This window comes from Microtus oregoni, unplaced genomic scaffold, assembly GCF_018167655.1.
Source record: "Microtus oregoni isolate MIOR12 unplaced genomic scaffold, Mior012 000010F_ref0000083, whole genome shotgun sequence".
NCBI lineage: Eukaryota > Metazoa > Chordata > Mammalia > Rodentia > Cricetidae > Microtus > Microtus oregoni.
In genome coordinates, this window is record NW_024543069.1 from 18,340,684 (window position 1) to 18,361,055 (window position 20,372).

Sequence of the window (20,372 nt, forward strand, 5' to 3'; positions counted from 1 at the left end):
CTAGAGCTTATGGGCCAAGCAGTAATTTAATTAATACAATTTCTGTGTGATTCTCTCAGGTATAAGCTAGCTGAGTGGGAAGGAACAAGAGGCCTGTGCTCCACACTACAAAGGTTGGTGCAGTAATTATCTTCATTTTAGAGGTGAAAAGAAGGAGAAGCAGAGGCTAAGCAGTTTGCCTTGCTTCCTACATGTAGGTTGACATGGAACCAAGATTTGGACCTTGGATGCAGATAAGCGTGTCAGACTTATCAATGTACTACCACTTAGTTCTCCTTCTGGTCTACCTCTGGCTCCACCTGCAGTAGAGGTAGCCCATTTCCAGAACATTTGCTCTTTCTAACAATAAACTTAAATATTTATACTTGTCAACTTGAGAAATTTAGTGCTTGGGTCTTTATCCTTAGCAAGATGAGAAGCTTTTTTGCCTGCTGTTTGAGGGTTTGCTCAGCTCTTATATAGAGATCAGACATATCATATCTTCAGTGCCTGCAGAAGAACTCTGTGAAGGGTGGTTATAAGTTCTTTGGTCTCTCATAGTGTAGGGGGATGTTCTGAGTAATGTTTGAAAAGGTTTCCCCAAGATTCCCAAGTGAGGGAATGCCTGTTCCTTGCAGAAGCTGGTCTCCCATTAGGATACTCTTGTCTCCCTTTTTATTCTTTTTTTTCATACCTCTTTTTAATTTATAATTCTTCAAACCACCTGTAAAAAAGTTACTTTTTTGGTGTTTCACTATTAATGGGGAGAAATAAACAGAAACTTACTCAACCTAGATAGAAAACCACTAATAGGCTAAAGCAGGGACACCATCAAAGTCCAGCTGGATGAACAGATGAATTTTATTAGGGTCCCTTGCAGACATATGAATGAGAAATTACTTATAGGAACTTAAATGACTCAAAGACAGATGTACCACCCAAAAGCCACCCAACATGGGTGTTAACTTGGAAAGTGTCTCAGGAAGGTCAGGTGCCCTGAGCATCTTTCAGGCAGCTTGGAAGAACGCCTTCAAGTGTCTATCAGAAATCCTTACTGCTTATATAAGCATGAAGAGTGAGTGTCCTGGCGAATCTGATCAGTGACAGGGACTGCCTGAAATGAATGAGTTGTTTGTTTCCCGAGTTTAACAAGCTTTCCTACAGAATGGCATGCTTCATCTCCCCTTACAGCATTCTGTGTCTTAACAAGGCTCCCTTACATGTGGAAAGCTTTATTTTGGAGGAAATAGCTAGACTATATTTTTTGACATCTTGGGTAGATTTCCAAGTGGGGCAAACTGTAGGAGATTTGGTGTAGTTGTGTGCTACATTGCCTCTCCGGAATCTCGTTTCCTTCCTTTATTTACTCTCGGCTCACGAAGGCATTCCATCCCTATGAGGATGAAAATATTTAGTCAGGAGAGTGTAGGCTCGTATGCTACTAAACATCCAGAACTAAGAGTCTCAAGATAGATGTGCACTTTGCTTTCTTATATAACATTCCAGAAACAGGAGCTACTCGTGACAGTGTGACACCTTCTTAGAGATAGAGTTCAGGAGCACACATCCACGTTATTGAGAGGACCAACAACATCACAAACTTCATGTTTATGCTCCTTCACATCTCTGCCAATAAATAAAAAAAGGAAAAAAGTTGTTTTGATGATACAAAAGATGGTGAAAGAGCTAAAAAATAAAACTTCTACCAGAATAGGCATTTTTCTACTAACAGTCATTAAAGCAGACATTGAGAAAAAAAAAGGTGACTGAAAATAACACCCATTTCCATGTATGTTTTATTTCTTACTGTATGTAACTATATTTCTGTCATGTTTAGAAGCTGATATTGATTGATCTGTTTTGAGTTGGTTATCCACACTAGAATATAAATGACAGCGGAGAGTTTGAGTAACTGACTTATTTGATAAATAATTTGTTATATTTTCAAATTACCCCATGGTCAGTAATATACCAGATACACATGACTAGAACAATTTGAGGTTTAGAAATTTGGGTAAATTCAACCATTTCATATTTCAAACAATGTGAGTTCTTGTCTAGTGTCTAAGTTAATGATCTTAAGAAGAGTTTAATTTCAAGTAATTGCTTTTTCTCTCCCCACAAGATATTGTAATATATTTATTCTGATATTTAGCTTTTATATTACTTTCTGTATGCAAATAATTGATCATAATTTATAAAATCTCTATTATTTGTCAAGCATAGACATATGCTGATAACTTCTCCCCCTCTGGCTCTTCTCTAACTCCTGTCAATAAAGCAAGCACAACTGCAAAAGAGAAAAAGATGCTACATTTATTTTTTTGAGGCTGTTGTAAAAAAAATACTAACTCAAACTCAATAACTAAAAACACAGAAATTTAGTCTTTCCATCTGGAGGCTATGAGTTTGGAGTCTCTGTGGCCATTTTCTCTCTGGGACACTAAGGGACCATCTGTTCCTTGCCTCTCCAGCTTCTGGTGACTGTCCTCAGATTTCTGGGCCTGGGAACTGCTTTCGGCTCGCACCCCCTTCTGTGTTTGTCTTCACCGTGTGTGTCAAACACGTCTCTATTTTTCTGTCATACTGATACTTGCATTGTTTTTATTGTCCACTAAGTTGACTCGTGATCATCTGCTTGTTTTAACAACCTTAACTTTCATACCTGAAAAGGTCTTCCTTTCCAAATAGGGTTATGGTTATTGTTTCCAGAGACTCTATGTGAGTGTCTGATTTGTTCTTTTGTTTATTTTCTTTTTTGGCAGGGAATATTTTCTCTTTAATTCACAATACACCCTCTGTATTAACATCCATTTCACATGGAAAACACACCCCTCCGGCATAACATCTACCAAAGCCTCAACACATTACTGTAGCGATTGTTCGTGTTTTAACAAATAAAGCTTGCCTGAAGATCAGAGTGCAGAACTAAGTCACTAGAGGCCAGGGAGTGGCACAAACCTCTAATTCCGGGGTTTGATAGACAGAGGCAGAGGGATCTCTGTTAGTTCACCCTTGTCTACACAAGATTGAATCTGTCTAAAAGAGAAACAGAGCTCATGCAAAGGTGATCCCAGCACTTAGGATCCCACACCTTTAAGCCAAGTACTAGGGAAGTGGAGATAGGAGTGATATGGCTGGGCAGAGAGAGGAGTAAAAGGCAATAGGAGGCAAGAGCTCAGAGCAGTCTGAAGCAGTCAGTCAGAGGACTAAGTCTGAGGAGGATGTCTGAGGACAGGATCATCCCTTGGGTGTGAGCATTGTAGAAGTAAAAGATCTCTCTAGTTGGCTGCTCGCTCTGCATCTCTGACTGATCTCCCAGTTTTCACCCCCTAATATCTGACTTTGGGTTTTTATTAAGAACAATTAGAATTTGTACTGCACGTTACAGTATTAACTCAATTTAAAGTCTCATGCTAATCTTATAAGCTCAAACATCTCAAATACCATTCACTCAAGCAGAAAATAATTATGTTCTCTTTGTGATTCATCCTAGATCAAAGTTTCTCACCATCTCCTAACCTTTACAAAACTGGAAAATAAACTGTCTCATTAAAATATGGGCATAGATTTCTAAACAGTTCTAAATACCAATGAGCAGATAATAACATTAGGCTTTTCCACTGTAAATCCTTGCTGGGAGGTAAGAGAGACCGAAAGAGCTTCCTAGGTTGTACATTTCTGATGATCAATGGAGATATTAATGACCTTTTTTTCTCATAAGGGAAAGCACAAGAACTCGCTGGCAACTTTTGAGGCAGAAAAAAAGGAGTGGTGGCTTTGGGGAACAAGCTATCTCAGCCAAACAAAAATGAGAACTTAGGAATCCTGAGAAGTGGAGAATTATTCAAAGGGCTAGAAAGTAGTAGAGAACTATGGTTAGGCACAGCATGAACCCTCAGGACAGTAAAGAAAGGGGAATGCTTGCCATCCAATACCAAGTTCTTACATGTCCATACTGAAATGCGTTGAATGTTCACCAAAAGTTTATTAACTGCAATAATCTCATGAAATATTTGGCACAGGAAAGAAAGTCCAGAGACAGAGTGTGGAGTATAATATGAAAAAAAAAAAAACAGTACTTAAGACATGCCAGTAAGAGGCAATTGATAAATAAACCAAAGCTGTGAGCAGTAGAAATGTTACAAACTCATTAAAGAGGGGGGGGGGTTGGATTGAAATCAGAATATTTACCCCAAATGCTAGTAATTTAAATCTTCCCCCAAGTTTTCCAAGATTTTCTTGGCTATCCTTTTCTAGGAATAAATATTAATGTTGTATTTATCCGGATTAACTCTTCCTACCAAAAATATGTATTTTGGGACATGAAGTGAATGCCAAAAGTTAATTTACACTCTGCACATATTTCTAAAATTTTAAGAAATTGAAGATAAATAAAGCTTCCAATATTCATACACATCAATTAACAAAACTCTATCTTGAGAGTAACAAAAAACAGTTTTGCATTCTTCTCTGTCTTTTTATAAAGACTTTTCTGAAACGTGTCCAGATATAGGTTCATAATGAAACTTCTATATAAACAGTCATAAGAAATCAAGGTCCAGTATTGACTTTCAGGCATCTTAAGATTTGAGGGCCTGAAGATATGGTTCACTGATTAGAGCACTGGCTACACTTGCAAGGGGCATGGTTCAGTTCTCAGGACTACATGCATGTATCATACAACCATGACTCCTGTTTCAGGGAATCTCAGACCCCGTTATGTCCTTTGTGAGCACTGAGCATAAGACTGGTGCACAGTCATGCATGCAGTCTGAATACCCATAAACATAAAATAAAACAGGCAATAAAATTGAAATAAAATAGGATTTAGCTCTCCCTAAGAAACTCTTTCCATTTGAAATAAAACAGCATTTAGCTCACTCATAAAATATATTGATAAGGAAGACCTTGGTTCAATGACTCATGCGTGTGCAAACACACAGATGCACACACACATATACATACAATGCACATATAGACATGTGTGCAAACATGTACTCACAGTCCCAAAATACACAAAAGTGTGCACACTCATACACATATGCATGAACACACATACACAGGTGAGCATCCACATGATCCATATCCACAAACTCATGCACATGCGTGAAATACATGTACACATATGCACACACAAACATACACATGGATGCAGGCACACATTCACAAAAATGCCCACATAAGCACACACACATATGCACAAGCACAAACATGTACACACAGATACATAGCTGCACACATATGAACATGCATACATATGGTCACAAATGCATACACTCCCATACACACACTCATGAGTACATATGCACACACACAGGCCTGCAAACACACATGAACATGTAAACATAAGCAAGCATTCTCACACACATGTATTCATACACATGCACACACATGAATGTATACACACATATGCACAGACAAATAAATATTCACACACCCATATGCACACATCCACATATTTTCAGATACACACAAATGCATTTGGATGGTGCACGCACACACAAATAGCTGCAGCACTAAAAATGTTTACAAAACTCTATTTGGGCTAAGGAACTTAGTTCCAAATTCTTTTAGTTCATATTTAATACTATCAAAGTTCCCCATCATACTTCAAATCTTTGTTAGTGATGAGAAAGTATCCATATTTGTTAATAAGGGTCAGCAATAAGAGTAGAGTCTAACATAAATAAAGTATGTCTTAAATATAACGAAGAAGTCTAAAATGTAAGAGGCCAAAAGGGAAGATGCTCGATGTCAGGTTTTGTACAACCTTCTTGTGTTTGCATGTGGTAAGAACAGACCCTCACAGTGGTGGACTGTCTCTCTGTGGAACTTGTCGACACTGAATGGATTCAAGAACCACAGGAGTCTTGTCCAAATGAGAACCATGGGAGGCACAGCTCAGTTTTCTACTGTGTCTGTGAAAACCAAAGTCAGACAGAGGCCTCTTGTGGAAGAGACCAGGCTGACAGAACAGAAAGGTAAGAACAGGCCATGGATTGCTAGGAGGATGTAACTGTTGGGACAAATCTCTATAACCAATTGAATGTCCAAAAATCATCCATCCTACCTCTTGGGAATGTCAGCATCATGTCTTTAAATTTACTTCCTGATGTCTGGAGACAGGATTATCTTTAGGGGATTCCGAAAAGAAAAATTGGGTTAATTGTGAAGTCCTTGGAGAGGTAGCTCTATCATTCGCTGTCTAGTTTCTGCAAAATGGGAACGTACAGGGTTTGTCTCAAGTCCTGGCTAGAGTAGTTTGTTAGGTTGGATCAGCTAGCCACCTCGAAATTGTTCTGAGCAGTTTGTAGTCCAAAAACTTTCTTTAGGTGGTGTTTGTCAGATTAGTGGTGCTCTCGTTGACTGTAATTATGATGGCCATGGAGGAATCATCATTGTAGGACCCCATTCTCCTTTTGGAGACTTTAAAGCCATTATTAAATGTGCTCATGGTTCACAACAGAAAACTAATAAAGATTCAAACCCAAAATCATGTACAGGAAAGTAGATTAAACCTTTTTCTAGAATTAGTCATCTCTATGACCATTAATATCATAACAAAAAGTTATATATATATAATTTTTCCCTTAAGAAATACTGTTTAAGAGGCAATATAAAACCAAAGGGTTATGATATTAATGGAAGCAAAATAGTCCTTAAAATTTCTTTTCTTCTGTCCTATATCAGGTGGCTCTTCTGACATGAGACAGAGATTTTGTTTTTAACAAGCATGCTTGGGTTTAGAGAAGGAGAGTGCCAACTCCAGAACCAGCTTTAATTTTTAATTAGGATAGGTTGACAAAGAGACTATTTGCATTATATGTCTGTAGAGAACAGCAGAAACAAACATTTGGTCCTGTTGGAATTTGATATACCAATAGGTCAATTAATCCTTTTTCTTGAGACATTTTTTTTCTGGATGATTTGTTCTTTTTCTTCAGATGTTACATTTGTCTAGTATTCTTCAGATTCCTTAGATGGACACCTTTATTCTCCTGAAAAGACAAAAACAAAGCTCTTCTCCAAACATAATTGTGGGAAAACTATCTTTTGGCAAGTATATCTGATCAAATGAAAGGCATTTGTTAGTTTTATAGGTTAGTTTAGATTAAACATCCATGCTGTTTAATGAACTATCATCTCTTCTAATTAAGAGTTGTCTCTTGTTGAAATCAAATCTTTATCTATTATGATGGTATTTATAGCTTTTCTTATCCTGTGGAGACAAAAGCGAAACCCCTTCTCCAACATAACACATGTCCTGGCTTCCATTCTGAGGTCAGTACATTATCAAAGTATATCAGCTGATTTAATCCTGCAGATCTTAGTATAATTACTTTCCTTGGGTTGGGGTTTTCCTTCTAGTACTTTCTGTAGGGCTGGGTTTGTGGAAACATATTGTTTAATTCTGGTTTTCTCAAAGAATATCCTGTTTTCTCCATTGATGGTGATTTGAAAGCCTTGCTGGGTATAATAGTCTGAGCTTGCATTCATGGTCTCTTAGTGTCTGCAACACATCTGCCCAGGAACTTCTAGTTTTCTTGGTTTCCATTGAGAAGTCGGGTGTAATTCTGATAGGTCTACCTTTATATGTTAATTGACCATTTTCCTTTTTAGCTCTTAATATTCTTTCTTTATTCTACGTGTTTTGCATTTTGATTATTATATGGTGAGGGGACTTTCTTTGATTCAGTCTATTTGATGTTCTATAAGCTTCTTGTACTTTTATAAGGATATCCTTCTTTAGGTTGGGAAAGTTTTCTTTTTGATTTTGTTGAATATAATTTCTGTGCCTTTGAGCTGGAGTTCTTCTCCTTCCTATCCTTATTATTCTTAGGTTTGGTTTTTTCATGGTGTCCCAGATTTGCTGTATGTTTTGTGTTAAGAATTTGTTGGATTTAATATTTTCTTTGACCAATGAATTGATTTCCTTTATAGTATTTTCAATACCTGAGATTCTCTCTTCCATCTCTTATTCTCTTGGCTATACTTGCCTCTGTAGTTCCTGTTCGTTTACCCAGATTTTCCATATCCAGAATTCTCTGTTTGTGTTTTCTTCATTGCCTCTTGTTCAGCCATCAAGTCTTGAACTGTTTGCTTCACCTGTTTGATTGTTTCTTCTTGCTGTTCTTAGGTTTGAGGAACTTATTAATTTCTTGCAATTTTTGTTTGTCTTTTCCTCCATTTCTTTAAGGGAATTTTCCATTTCATCTTTAAAGATTTGAACATCTTCATAAAGTTATGCTTAAAATCATTTTCTTCTGCTCTCTCTGGGTTAGGGAGATTAAGTCTCTCTGTTGTGTGACCTCTGGGTTCTGGTGTTACCATGTTGCTTTTTAAGTTATTGGGTGAATTCTTCCATTGGCACCTACCCATCTCTTCTTTCAATTGATGCCCACAGTGTCTTTGCATCTTGGTCTAATCTTTGCAGTGGTTGTCTGAATCTTTGGGAATTGTTCTTGGTCTGCTCTGCTATGTCAATGTCTGCATCTCAGGGAACCACTGACGTCTTTCTTAGCCTACTCTCTTGGTCTTCTCTCCAGGTTTTCTCTCTTAGTCCACTCTGTGCATTCACAGCTTGTGCTCTTGGTCCTCTCTTTTGGTCTTCTCAGCAAAAAACTCTCCTGCTGGCTCTTGTTCCTCTCTTGGCTCTCTCTTGGTTCCTTTTGTATTGTAGCAAGTTGTGTTTCAGAGTTCCTCTGAGAATACAAGAGGATAGATGAGTTTGGGGGTGGCGTGGGGCTAGTAGGTTGCAGGGACCCATGGATGGGGTTGAGTTTGGGGGAGCCTACCTGCAAGAAACTCTCCTGCTGGCTGGCTAGAGAAACTGAGGCAGTTGGAGGAGGGGCTTGGAATTTTGCCCCACTATGGAGGTCCTAGATGGTGGGGTGTTCTGCTGCTCACTCACCTCTTAGTCCTCTCTGTATTGTAGCAAACTGTGCTTCCAAGTCCCACCAAGGATGCAGGAGCTGCAATCATATTCTTATTCGAAAACTTTGGAGATTTTTTTCTAAGGAATGTGAAGAATTTTAAAGCTTTGGACTGAAAAAGTTATTGAATATGAGATGGAGAATGTAATGGGCTCTTCTAATGGGAACTTGAAAGACAGTATTAATGAGAGAAATGTGGAGAGTGGAGGCACAGTTCCTGGGGCTTTAGAGCAGAGCAAGGATTATACCTGGAACTGGGTTAGGGTCATTATGTGGCATTTTCATGAAGAATCTGGCTTCATTCTGCTATGCTCTGAGAACCTGCGTCAAGCTGAATTGAAAGATAATGGACTAATTTGTTTTATGATAGAAAGGTATGTTGGCAAGCTTAAAGTTTCAAACAGGCAGACAACACATAGCTGTAACTTTTAGTGGGAATGGTGCCATTAAAGACAAACCTGGTGTTCTGAATTAGACAATAGAAAAGAAAGCATTTCTTTAGAGTGAGTGCAAGAACATTGACAGAACTGGTCCAAACAGGCTAAGCCATTGAGCTGGCAGTAGAACTAGACAGCACTGTCTACATGGTACTGGCTTCAAAAGCTTCAAAGATGAAGAATTGAACTGAAGTGGTCATGGATAACATGCGATTGGCAGCCAATGTGCGACCGGGCTGGAATTCCTTGTGGAGAGGCCCTGAGAGGCCATGCAGCAAAGATGTGAAGGTGAAGCCTAAGCTGCAGCAGAAATGACAGGACTATGGCCGTGTGATAAAGATAGGTAGGTGCGTGGAGCCTGCCTTAGTCTACATGTGGGTAAGCTGAAGGGAAGAAGTCAAGAAATTACATCCTGAAACCCAGATACCGAAATGGAGTGGTAGAGCTTTGTTTTTGTTTATTTCTTCCTGGATTTTGCTTCTGCTGTGGTTTGACCACTCCTGGATTTTCCCTTTGGGAATAGGGATGTCTACTCTGTGTCATGAAACATTGGAAGTACACAACTTGTTTGTGATGTTGTAGAAGCTCAAAGTTAAGGGACTTGGAGTTTTGTTGTTGTTGTTTGTTTCTTTTTTTCTTTCTGGTTTTCACTTATTTGGTTTTTTTTAAACAAACAAACAAAAAGACAACAAAAACAAAAAATGGGATTTTCTTGTGTAACAGCCCTAGCTGTTCTGGAAATCACCTTGTAAACCATACAAATCTTGAACTTTTTGGAATTCACCTGCCTCTGCCTCCCAAGTGCTAGGATAAAAGGCATACAACACCACCGCCGGCCTTAGACTTTGGACTTTTAAAATATTGCAGCTGTTAATATCTATATGATCTTTCAAATTTGAATTGTATTTTATATGATGGAAAGAACAAGAGAATATGAACAAGGGTGGAGAGTTACGGCTTAAAAATTATGTCTTTGGGTGTCAATTGATGAGTAGAGAGCTGCGATGGGTGGTGATAATTGTAAGCTTGACAAAACCTAGAATTATCTGAGACACAGGTTTCTGAGCATGCCTGTGAGAGAGTGATTGTCCTGAACACATTAATGTATTTGGGAATATTTGTCTTCACTGGATCAGAGGATCCTGAACTGTATTCGAAAAAGAACGTGATCCAGTTTTCTTTAGTTTTGACTGCAAACCAAAAGTTCCCTCAAGTTCCTTTTGGCATGATTTCCTTGTCTCAAAGCATTGCAATCATCCTTTGTGAGATCAATAAATTCTTTTTTCCTTATATTACTTTTGTCAGGGTATTTTTATCAAAACAACCAGAAAATAATAGTAGTCACCCTATATATTCAAATTCATTGGCTGCTTTGTTTTCTATAGAAGTTCAAACTCCTCCGGCTATTTTATTGTTTATTCTCTCCTAATCAGATTACTATGATAATTTTCAAATTTCAAATCAAGATTCATGATAGAGAAAATGTGCTAGAAGTAATATCTCATAGTCAAGATTAAGGGTGATTTTTCTCATGGATTCTTAGCCAGCTTCAGTCTTCGAGGCCCTTTTCGGTGAAGTAGAATGACTTTTGTAAATGTTTGGACCAAGAGCCACAGAGCTTAGTAGTGAGGCTGTGTCTGTGAGAGGAGTTTGATAAACTGCAGAAATTTGTACTCAGATAAACCCAAATATCTGAGGGCAGAAACGGTCTGGACTGTTTTTAGCAGAAACAGAGTTTCCTTCAAATCAAGTGTTACTTCTTGTTACCGTTTATAGGCATGGTTTTAAAGACATTTAAATGCTAGGACAGCGACTTAAGGGAAACTAAAAAGAATCACGTCCTAAAATTTTTATTTTTTTTATTATTTTCATGTTAAGTGTCTTAAAAACACAATGCGAATTACCATTAAGTTATATTAACAGTTTCCAACGGTCTTGAGGAATAATTTTATTTATTTTGGCCTCTGGAGTATTACTTCCAGTTTGTAAACTATGTCATATAACCTTATACCTAAAAACTATAGAATCCTGCAAGAAGACCAATATATATGCAAATAAAGACTTGAAGTGTGAATAAATGAGAAACCAAATATAAATTGCCACACTTTAATAAATACTTCAACACTCAAAAAAATTTATGTTCCCTCCACTGAAATTCTCAAGTGTGAAGAGTTTTTAGATTTACAAAGTCAGACACATGGAAGACAGAATTTTCTTCAAAAATAACCTTGAGTTTGGAATATGAACCTTTCACTTCTGTGGTAGAACAACAAGGCTCAGGGCTCTACACCCGATTAGAAAACGTTCTCCCAGACCAAACTATTGATTCCAATAATATGAGTGTGAAAGTCTACACACTCAGGATTAAGAAGCAGTAGATAATTTTTACAACTCTCCATACATTTGTTAGTTGGTTATTTATCTGCAGATAACATACCGATTACTTTTATTAATTAGAAAGTCTTTAATTTTTAAATATGTTTTATAACAAATAGTTGTATAATATGCATTGAGCAATAACCACTAGTTCTCAGGGGAGAATTTCCTGACAGCCAGCCCATGGCTTTGTTACGGTTGTTCCATGAGCCATCAGTGCACCAGGAGCTGGACATGGCTAGTCGCTGAGCACATTCGCTGTACTGACTTACTTTAAAACTTTTAAAAAAATTTGTTCCAGGGAGAGGAATTTTATACACTGAAAAGTTTCCCCTTTTTCTTCTGTTTAAAACTCTACCAAATCAAGTCATTATAGTGTTATTGAATATGTAAATTGTGTTGCTACACATAAAATAAAGTGCTATATGATTTCTTAGAAGACTATTAGTCATGGAAGATCAATCATGAAATCCTTAAGGCTAGACTATTAAAGCATATTTATTGTAAAGTATTTTTGAATGTGTATTATTAACAAAGGGATGGGGAAGTATGACATAAAAATAAATATTTTAGTATTCACTTTCTATTAGTTGAGTTATTATATTACCCCACAGTTTAATTTCCTTGAAACCCAATTTTCTCAGCATTAAAAAAGAAAGCCATATCCCAAACTTTTATTTTTACATTTTACTGACTTAGCATAGTTCCATTGTTTCATCCTTTTTTTTAATTGATAATAAATTTTAAAGAATATATTCTGTTCACAATGTTTCTTTACATGTAAGTTTCCATTGCAAAGAGTCATTGGCCTGATTCAAGACCTCTGGTTTCTGCTACACTATTGATGCTGGACACTCACTGGGACTCCTCTTGGATATCCTGTTGTTGGCCTGTGTTGTGGAGATCCTGCAGCTTTGAATTTCCAGGACAGGCCCCTTCAAGTTCTCCAGCAGATCACAGATGAGAAGGATGTTGGGGTGGGCCAACCCATAACCCTGGTTCTGGGCCTGGGTGGTTGCAGGACTGGTCAGTCCTCCAGCCAGCTCTCCCTTGTCCTCAGGACCATAGAGAGCTCTTCAGTATTGTCCTGACTAGTTCACCCCTTACAGTGATGAGCTGGGGCGGGGCCACTTCTCCTGCTTTCACACCCTCAGGGTCAGCTCTCCCACACCTACACCATCAGGGTCAGCTCTACTGTGCTGCCCCAGCAAAGTGGAGAGTTAGGCAGAACTCTTAAGTAATAGATCAGTGGAAGTAGCTTTGGAGAATTCAGAAGAGTAAGTAATATTGACCTGAAGAAAGAAAGAGGAAAGCCAGGTAAACATCTCTAATGGTACAAAAAGAGGGCATTCTGGGTCTTGCAAGTTCAGTAATGGCTGATTTACAGAGAACAGGAAAATTCTCACAGGTGAAGGCTAATGGCAGTTATTAGCAGGTTATAAATGCTAGCTAGCATATGGCATGCTGTTTCTTATTATTTAAAAAACGTTGATAAATTATTTTCACTTGTAAAAAGCTCAAGTAGATTTCTGATAAGGCAGCAGATGTGTATCTGTTTTGTGAAAATGAAGGAGACAGAACCATAAAAATGCATCAATAGCTACATTTATGTCCATTAATGTCATCTAAATATAAATGTTATTCCAAAAGGAGAGGATTGGACAGCTCTGGAAATTCTTGAGGGAAATAAAAAGAAATCAGCAGGGACAATCACATGGCAGAAAGAAAAGCCTGCAGAAAACAGTTGTGCAGGTCCTTGGTGGGAGAAGGGAGCCAAAGGAATTCTCAAATGGAAAGAAGACCCAATTTGTTACACCATGATACCCAGAGAGCAGTGGTGTAGCCCCATCTTGGGAGACAGCCTATTATTAAAAAGACTGCTTGGCAATGAGTAAATCACTGGAATTGTGTATCCATCTATTCACTGGCACGAGTAACACATGTTTAGTTTGCACAGAACTAGAGCACGTCACAATCTCTTTCCTGAAATGTGGCACACGCTTCTCCCATGAGAGAATTGTCTATGTGCTTTCTCTGGTGAACTGGGCTTTCCGAAAAGGTGCTGTAATGTGTTCTTATGCTGTATGGGAATCAGAACAGAATGTGATACGTGACCTAAGCCCATGTGCTGGCTGAACAAGGTGGTGGAAGAGGCCTCAGTGGTTCTTTACACCCAGCATCAAGATCTCCCTTGACGTAGCTTCTCACTAAATGGTCTGAATCAGAGTACCTTCCCTGACTGCGGCTCTTTCCAGAGACTATGCACAGTGATGGTTAATGACAGTATTCAGTGTTCGTGGATGATACAGGAAATAGATACTGACTTGTGTAACGAAATTGTGGTTTGCCATTTAGCTGACATAGTTTCCGAACATGTTTATGACTTATGAGCTATCTTCGGTTCTGCTTAAAGTTGAATGTGATTCTTACTTTGAATTTCACACAGAGCATCATGAGCTGTGTGAATGGAGATAGGAAACTGGGTAGCACCTGCATCCATCCCTCTTTTCTCCAGATTATGTTTGTGACAATGTCAGCTGTGACCCAAAGCAAACCCTTGCTCCTTTAAGTTGCTCTTACTAGGGTGTTTGATCACAGCAACAGGAAAAGAAACTAAGACACTGGTCTATCTTAATATAATCCCAATGGAGAGAATTCTTAAACCCTCAGACTAGTAGGTCTGATTTTACCCTACAATTTGCTAAGCCAAAACAATTCCTCCCGTGTTTCATTATTTAAAGCAAGCATTTCTTACTCAGTTTTCCTCTCAAAGGATCCTTTGTAAGGTGGCTTGATAGAGCATGCTAACCATAGTCCTGGGTTTTTTTCAGTGTCTGGACTCCAAAGTAAGTGTATCAAGTAGTAAAACTATGAATATTTTTGGAATGTGTAAAGAACAGCTTCCTTTAAAAGCAAAAACAAAAACAAAACAAAACGAAGCAAAAAAAAAACCAAATAACAAAACAACAACATTAAAAAAATCAAAAAAACACCCCACCCACAATTATCCCTGGTTCTGCAACCAATTTTGGTATGTTCTTCTGAGTTCCTTTAAGTCAGCCCAATTAACTGGTAAAAGTAACATGGTTACTTCAATATGTAGTTAATTTATTTAAAAACTTTGCTTTCCCTCTGAGATTTACATTGTATCCAGAGATGGTATAAAATACATTCTATCTTAGAAGAGTTATTACCTTGACTTCTGACTATTAGCTTTTTAAAATGAGAATCCTTACCATGTTAAAATTGGGAAAGAAATGTTTTTAACAACAACAAAAAAAAAACATTAAATGGTATTTCAACAGAATCTGAAAAAAAAACAAAATAATAACTTGCTTATTTGTTCGTTGGCTTATTCACTCCTTGCAACACACATTACTTCTACTTGCTTGGGAGAAATTTCATATGTGACACGGGCTTTCTCTATTGTAGACACTGTTCGGTTGCTTAGCTACAGAGATATCATCTGAGAAATGTGTCATTATACAGAAACATGATCCAGATGGCATCATTTTAATGTGCTGTAGTTTCATACATTATATCATAGCCGCGTACTAGGTGTACTCACACAGTATCACAAACGCACATGAGCAACGCACTGTGCTTTAACACTGCTTTAGCTACCGCATCAATGCAACAGGGGTTTGTTAGTTCTCTTGTAATCTTTTGGGGGATGTAATTCTGTTGAAGTTGAGACCCAAGGTCTTGGACAATATTGGACAAACATTATCCCACTACATCGTCAGCCCTCAGCTATATTATAATCTTATGGAATCGCTTTTGTCCATACAGTTCCGGCTTGTCATCAGCCAGATTTTCAATATGTGGTATACATAATTTGACTGTAAAATGGTTAAAAGGAAAATATGGAATTAGGCTGAGATTTTAAAACCATTCAAGGAGTCTAAAATATATTTTATTTCTCAATATTGATTAAGAATTTATCTTGCTTTTGCTGCAATGTGCTGGACTGTGGTCCAGAGTTTTGAACAGGTATAATGACTTCTTTGTAGCCAATCATAAGGCTGCCCCTCTATCCTACAGACTGTGGTGAAGTTCCAGTGTAGTAGGTAGGAGTGTCTCCTGAGGACTGGTAAATCTGGGATCACCACAGGCTCAGCCATACAGTGATGGCAAAGCATAAAGTAAAAGGTGGCCAGACTATCTGTATCATACATTTTAAAGACTAAATTCAGTAGCACATGTTAGAACCTGACCCTTCATTCCCAGATCATTACATGTTGAAAACTTCTTGTGGCAAGAGGAGTCACTATCTGCTCTTTAATATCACAATGAGCAAAACATTCCTTTTTCTGGGAGGTAACTCTGGCATGGGCTTGACCTCCTGATTCCATCTTGTAGACATTCTTGACATTTCGTTTGTCTTTCTTACCAGGTCTTTCCTATTCAATTCAATTCTATTTATGACCAGCACACTCTTAAGCACAGTTGTTGTTACTTATGCAACATTTTCAGACTAAAGACAAGGGGATTGTCGCTCCCATCCTGATAATTTCCGTGTTTAATCCACTAAAATTTTCTCTGAACAAGTACAATGCATCCAGCTTCTGTTTTTCATGTTCTTGGACAGGCACTGGGGCTCTTGATATCTGGTCTACCCTCTTGCATGACTGGTGCCTATGCTTTGCCTTCCTTTGAAGATCCATGGAAGCAAACAGGATCTGCACCAGATGCTCTTGGTTTCCTTCTGGTGTAGCACACCAGATTTTTTCCTTTAAAAAGGGGGTTGGTACAGTATAAAAATACCTTTGGCATAATTGAATAGTATAACAAACCTTTAAACGAGAAATTGCTACATGTAGGACAATCACTATTACTGTGCTTTTTAGCTTGAATTATCCATGGCTTCAACCACAAAAATATTGCCTACAACTTTGTTTACAAACTGCTTGATTCTTAACAAGTTGGGCTGAGAATATTAGAAAGGCTTCACTTGTGGAGATAACATTTAAAGTTTCTGACCATACACATTAAGTCATATTTAAGAATGTGATCCTTTTAAAGTTCCAAAGTTGTTTAGAAAGTAAATATGTTGAACAGAATAAATTTTATTTATTGCTTAATAAAGTAAAAACAACACTAAAAAAGTAGAATAAAACTCCAGTATCCCATATAGTCTAAACATAGAAACTAATTTCTCCAGCTCCTCCTCTTTCTCTGTCCTGAGATGAACCTACTTTAACCAACAGTGTATAACTCAAAATAAATCTCAAAATTTTAACCGTCATATAATTCTTGTTCAAGAATATTCCTTACTCTAAAACCTGAACTTTTTATTTCATTATTCCAGAAAAAAAAAAGTCTCTCTATCATTCAGGTTCAGCAATTATCTCTGTCCAGAGTCATGAATATATCCAGGGTCATCAAAAGTCAATTTCTTTCATGTAAACATCCTTAGATGCAAATCATAGAAAATCAGCATCAAATCAAATGTTATTTATGCTTACTTTGAAAGCTTCAAACTCTGTGATGGAAACATTGAAGAAATAGAAATATAAATAAGATAAACACTTCACTTTTAATTCGTTACTAAACTTAGTTGTGTTGGTAGAATGTACTATGTACACGGAGAAGAGCTGTTGTGTGTTGGGTGGCAACAGAGAAGTTTTTGATGTTAAAGTACATTTAGGTTGTGCTTGGAATAGGAGAAAACTTATCTAATCAGTATATATATAGTATATATATAGTAGATGTGGTGTCTAAGATCCACACTTCTTGCAGGAGCTTACAAATATTCCTTATTTTTTATATTTTATTTATTTGCTTTTTGAGGCAGTCTCTCTGTGTCTAGATGTCATGGAACTTGCTCTGTAGACTAGGCTGTCCTCACAGCTATTCTGCCTGCCTCTGTCTCCAGAGTGCTCGGGTTAAAGGTGTGCACTACCATGCCTGACTTTTATTTATTTTTTAATCAGAAAATTAAGGTAACAATAATGAGCCCAATTACAGTAGATAATTTGTTTAAGCAGTCCTGAAACATGATTTAACACTTTAGTGCATGGAAATTTCCCTTCATAGAGAGTGGTCGGGGCATAGGAAGTCATACAGTTTTCCTTACTGGAAGCAGGCTATGACATATGTTGTTAGAGACAGATGGAACAAATAACAAATAAGCTTGTGTTGGGGGTGAATATATGCAGGGTGGTACATGTTGGCCAAAGAGAGGTAAAGTAAGATGTAAATTTGAAGATGGAATAGAGCTGCAGCATTTTCATAGTTAGCGAAAGCTATTAAATATGGATATAACATGGTAGCACATTTTTACACTTTGTGCTGCAATTTAGCTAGGATTTTTTTCAAATTTCCAATATGTGATAGACATTATATTCACTATGAGGATGAAGGCATCTGAAAGTAATTCCTTTTGTAAAGAACTAATGTACTAATGAGTTCAACATAAAAACCAGTAAATGAATGATAATTTTCCAAAGTTATAGAGACTGGATACAGTAAGCAGGACCATGAGTAGAATTAGCACAACGTATATTGTGAATGAGATGGTCAGTTTTGAAGGGGTACAGAAGAGGGAGGTTATATGTAGATATGAATAATTTACATTGGTATAGTTTATTGATAGAAATTTAAGGTTGATTTTGTTATTCTATATTTCTGCTCTTGATTAAGGTATTGTGTTTGTGCAGCTCATTTAAAAATGTAATGTATAATTAAAAATATATGTTAATCGATAATTATCTATAATAGTCAGGCTTGTAGTCTTGTTAGTTAGGTTTTCTAAATATATAGAGATATATTTCAGCTAGGTATTCTTTAAATCTTTCATAGACCTACAGAATATGGCATTTAAAAGGTTTTAAGAATTTAGGACTTATCATGACAATGAGACACACCTGCTACTGGCAGCACCAGTCTACTTCAACAGGAAGATGAGTATCAAAGAGGCTCATCATGGAGTTTGTTAGCGATTTGGGGAAGAAACTACTCCTGCCTGGAATACTTGATGGTATGCTGTGTGAACTGGACATGCAGGACCCACAGAGAAATGATTGCTAAACTTGCCTAAAAATGAGATGATCCTTCAGGGTTCCTGCTTCATGAAAGAGTCTGCTAGATTTTCAGCAGGAGACAGAAGAAAGTGACTGACAAAATGCCAATATAGGCAGAACTATCTTTGAAATTTCCTGTGTCATGGAAAAGTCTGCTGGATACTATGAGCCTGTAGGCTAAAGATTGTATGCCCCAACATTACAGAAGAACTTTGGGTGACTGTCTAGACATCAAGATTCTCTGTCAATTCTAGAGTTTTGGAAGTTGTTTACAATACACTTCCTGTTTACTTAGGTAATGTTACATCCTCCTGGAGTCTTTGATGAGGTTGAAGAATATGTAGTTATAATTATAGTTTTCCTTAGTTATGATAAAAGATAAAGTAGATGTAAGTATTGTAACTGTAATTATTGCTTGATACCTGTTTTGTTATATTTAATTTTACTATGTTAAAGTTAAAACCTTCCTTTTTATTTAGACAGAAAAGGGGAAATACTGTGAGAAGTCCTTTTGTATATGTGTTGTTTCTATTGGTTAATGAATAAAGAATCTTCCTTGGCCTGTCATAAGGTAGAGTAGAACTAGGCAGGAAAAACTAAACTTTATGCTGGGAGAAAGAAGGTAGAGTCAGAGAGATGTCATGTAGCCCTGCCTGAGACAGATGCTGGAACTTTACCTGATAAGCCACAGCTTTGTGGTCATACACAGATTAATGGAGATTGGCTAATTTAAGATATGAGTTAGCCAGAAATATGCTTAAGCTATTGGCCAAACAGTATTACAAATAACATAGTTTCTGTGAGATTATTTTGAGTGAGGGTGGTCAGCAAATGAACAAGCAGCTTCCTACTACAGAGAGGAGCAAGTTCCAAAAGTTGGCAAGCTTGAAATCCAAATTAAAACAAACATGAATGAGACAGTCAGTACTATATCATGTCTTGATTCTATAACATATTGCATTCTTACCCTTGTTTACTCTTCTTTTTTCATATTTATTTCTATTTCATATCAAATTGTTATAAATATGTGTGTATATATATGCTATATGTAACATAAATTATTTATTAAATATCAATTATATCTTACATATAAAGATACGAATTATGTGTGCGTGTGTCTTTGTAAAATATTTTAAATTGTTTTTTGACTCTAATGTGTATATATTCCACACTTTTTTCATCCATTCTTCCATTGAAGGGCATCTAGGTTGTTTCCAGGTTCTGGCTATTACAAATAATACTGCTATGAACATAGTTGAACAAATGCTCTTGTCATATGTTAGGGCATCTCTTGGGTATATTCCCAAGAGTGGTATTGCTGGGTCCAGGGGTAGGTTGATCCCGAATTTCCTGAGAAACCGAAACTCTGATTTCCAAAGTGGTTGCACAAGATTGCATTCCCACCAGCAATGGATGAGGGTACCCCTTCCTCCACAGCCTCTCCAGGAAAAGGTTATCATTGTAGTTTTTTATTTTAGCCATTCTGACAGACCGGACTCTCTGGACATGGCAAACAATGAGGGCTGATGAGAAGCCAAGGACAATGACACGGGGTTTTGATCCTACATAATGTGCTGGCTTTGTGGGAGCCTAGCCACTTTGGATGTTCACCTTCCTAG